The following is a 4,025-nucleotide window of genomic DNA, read 5'->3' on the forward strand; positions in this document are numbered from 1 at the left end:
TTGGCAAAGGCGGCTTCCCGGGCTCCTTGGCGGCAGAGCCGGCAGGCGGGCAGGGGAGGGAGGAGGGGGAGACAGCCGACATCCCCGCACTCGAGTGGCATCAAAGGCTCAGCAACTTCCCCTCCCGTCCGTCCTCCTCGGCTCTAATGAGTCCCTAACAAGGCTTCTCCTCCAGGGAGGGGGGGGCCGGGACTGGGAAACCCCTCACTCCTGCACCTCCGAGGGGGCCTGGCTTCCGGGCGGGCCCAGCAGCACAGCAGGGCCCTCACCGTTCCACCCTCCCTGCCCCCTCCCACAGACGGCTCTTGTCCGGGGCTGCTCCCTGGGGAGGGCCGGCCCACTCTGGAAGCAGGAAAGGCGCCGGCGGACCCCCTCACTGGCTGCAACCCCCGGGGTGGGAGTCCGCCCCGCAGGCTATACGGCCCCTGCAGGGGGGTGGGGGGCATTTATCTCCGCAGGATGTGCTACAGGTGAGAGGGAGTGATGGGGCAGCAGCACATGGTGACTCAGTGGTAAGGCTAATAATCATCGATGAGTATGGATTAATGGGTGCATTCTCTGTTCGTGGTGATGGGGGAGGGGCGAGGGCGGCTCTGGAGAAGCACAAAGCTGGAGAACCGAAGGAACCCCGGCTGCCATCTTGTCCGAAGTGCGGGTGCCTGAGGCCGAGCCGGTGGATGAAGATTTGTAAATTAGTGAGTGAAAGCGGGGTGGGATGAGGAGGACTCCGTGGTTCCTCCCTCCCCTGCCCATAGGCCTCCTCCCTTGGCCCCTTTTGTTCATTTTCACTTGTGGAAGCCCAAAGGAGCAACACCCGCGCAGGGAGGTCCTGCATCTTAGTTGGGGAGAGCGAGGGAATATCTGGGAACGGCTGCAAGGGGCTTCCTCCCTCCCTCGCGGGTGCTCACTGACCCCACGTCTACGGCAGCCGCGTCCCGCTCGCGATGAAGACTCTCCTCGTGTCGTTCTGGCGGGACCAGCCATTGGCGGATGATTCCTGACTTCTCCCAGGCCCGGAAGAGGTGTCCCAGACAGAAACCGATTCCCCTCCTCCTCGGGGGCCGGCCCGGACACAAGGGCTGAGATCACTCGCCCCCAGCGCTGGGGCTTGGGGGTCCCGATTCCCCTCCTCCTCAGGGGCCGGCCCGGACACAAGGGCTGAGATCACTCGCCCCCAGCGCTGGGGCTTGGGGGTCCCGATTCCCCTCCTCCTCAGGGGCCGGCCCGGACACAAGGGCTGAGATCACTCGCCCCCAGCGCTGGGGCTTGGGGGTCCCGATTCCCCTCCTCCTCGGGGGCCGGCCCGGACACAAGGGCTGAGATCACTCGCCCCCAGCGCTGGGCCTGAGAGTCCCGAGGTCTCGAAGGATGCCTGGTCTCCCTGGCTCCAGGCCCGCACTGGGGCTTCTTCCGGAGGCCGCAAGGATACGGGGCCACCATCGTGGCGGGGCAGGGGCCATCATGCCCATCACCGCCGCTTTCTTCCGCCCCGGCCCTCCGGGGTCTAGGGCTCTGCCTGGGCCTGGTTCTACAGAGGCAGACAGCATTGCTGGTCCCGGCTCCTGACATGGGCCCCTTCTGCCCACGGTGATCCGGGGCTCTCCTCTTCCCTCCTCTCCCCATCCCCCCTTCCCAGGCCGTGGGGGCCCTGCCAGCTGTGCCAGTCACAGGGAGGCCCGAGCGGCGGCCTCGGGGCCCGGGGAGCGGCGGGCGGGAGCAAGGAGCGAGCTGCCTGAGGCTCCCGGCCTCGCTGGCCCCCGCACTGCCGGGCTTCCAGGAAGCTCATTAATTGCAGGGCACCGTTCAACAAGAAGGATGAGGCCCGGGAGTTCTGCAGCTCATTAGCCGGGGAGCTGAAACAGTATGTGTGAGATTAGCAGTCCACCTGAGCACCTTGATAATTTCATAATTATTGGGGCCTAATGGCTCCGGCTCTGCCACCAAATGGCTTTAACCCCTTGTCTGCCGGGGCCAGGGAGGCCTGCCTGCCGGAATGGGGGGGGGGGGGGGCTGCCTGAGCGGAGCCGGGCTTCCTGCCTCCAATCCAGGCTCCTGGGAGGAGAGGCTCTCACCCCCAGGGGAGGAGGGGGGAGGAGTCCGTGAGCAAGGTGAGTCCTCCTAAGTGTGTCCCTGGGTGAGCCTGTAGTGTGTGTGTGTGTGTGTGTGTGTGTGTGTGTGTGAGAGAGAGACAGAGACAGACAGAGACAGAGACAGAGACAGAGACAGAGGGGGAGGGGAAAGACAGAGAATTAGAGACAGAGAGACAGAGACAGGACACTGTCAGAGACACAGAAAGGAAAGAAGACTATACGGTAGATTGGGAAAGATGGGGCTCTAATTTCTCTCTCTCGGCTTTCATATTTCATTTTATATTCTACCACTTTTAGTCCAAGACTTCTCTCAGTTCTGACACTTTATACTCTAAGGCGCCCCAAGCTCTCAGGCCCTTTTATCTCTGACATTCTGGCCCCAGGTTCTCTCCCAGGGCTGACATTCTCTGTCGCTTCCATCCCAGTGACTGTTCCCCAAGCACCTTTTTAAGCGATACTTGGGCTCCCAGGCTCTCTCTTGCTCTGGCACCCTGTGTTCTAGATCCGACATTTGGCGTTCTAAGTGAGGGGGGATATCTGTGCGAGCCTGACTGGGTCTGGAGCAGGACAAGGGGACGGGGTTTGCCAGGCGCCGTTATCCCCCGGCCCCCTCCCGCAGTCCTGTCTGCGCACTCCTCCTCTCCCACCTGCTCCCGGGGTTCCAGTTCCAGCCTGCCTGTATGTGGGAGAGCAGACTCTGGTGGGGACAGCCCAGTGCTCGGGGAGGTGGATCTCGAAATAACTAACACTGAGTTCTCTCTGGGATCCTTGCTCCTGAAACGGGCTTTGCTGGGGTGGGGGGAGAGGGGGTTTCCTCGGGGGAGAGAAGGGGTTTCTGAGATTCTCTGCTCTGGGGTGATGGACAAGCCCGAGCTGGGAGGGCCTTAGAACATGGAATATAAGAGCTAGGGGCACTTTCAGAGCATATTAGAATGAGAAAGGACTTAGCTTTTATCCAGTTGAACCCTTTCATACAGGCAGTAGGTGATATAGCAGAGTGTTCACTCACTAACTGTGCATTTCTGGGCAAATCATTTAACTTTTTTCCCCTTTTTTTTCAGCCTCAGTTTCCTCATGTATAAAATGGGGGCAATAAAAGCCTTTATCTCCTAGGGTTATGAAGATCCAATGAGCTCTCAAACATGAAGTGCTTTGGAAACTTGAGAAGCCGTGTATATTTATGATTTTGAAGAGGAGAGACCTGAAGCCCAGAGGAAAGGAAGTTACCTCTCCAAGGTCACCCCCTAAGTGAGCGGCAGAGGCAGAACCAGGTGTCCTGGCTCAGAATCTTGGGCTCTTTCCGCTGCATGAATTGCCTCTTGAGGAAGAGTCTGGGCTGCAGGACCAGCGAATGCATTATAGGCACTTAAAAAGCCAACCCATCCTGTCTTCTCTCTTTGGCATAAATAATGGCTTTTTTATGAATAAATCATGCAGCTGAGGCTCTGGGGAGAAGGTACTTGGTGTGTGTAGGGGGGGAGCGGCTGCTGGGGTTTGCAGCCCTACCCTTCCTTAGACACCTCTGTCCTGAAGGATGCAGGGGCAGGGGGGAGCGTGGTTCTCTCTCAGTCTGCACGCTGACAGCACCTCGCCCTCAGAGGTCCCAGGCTGCACCTGAGTTTGGGGCCTGCATGGTGTGTAAGGGGGCGGCAGGTGGGGGGAGCAGGCAGTTCCTCCTCTGGAACTGCTCACAGCAGAACTGCTTTCCCCCAGATCAGGTCCCCACCCAGGACACCCACAAAGGAACACATACACACAGACACAAAGATGGTGAATCTGGGCCGGGGCACCGAGTTCCAGGGGCCACATGCCCAGCCTCGGATGTCTGGGTAGCGCTGGCTCAGACCCACAACTTGGTCCTCCCCGACTCCCACTTTCCTCCTTTGCCCCCTGGGAATGCTGGAAGCCCCCTACCAGCGAGTCCAACACCCTGAG

This window comes from Sminthopsis crassicaudata, chromosome 3 (assembly GCF_048593235.1).
Source record: "Sminthopsis crassicaudata isolate SCR6 chromosome 3, ASM4859323v1, whole genome shotgun sequence".
In the NCBI taxonomy this organism is placed as follows: Eukaryota; Metazoa; Chordata; class Mammalia; order Dasyuromorphia; family Dasyuridae; genus Sminthopsis; species Sminthopsis crassicaudata.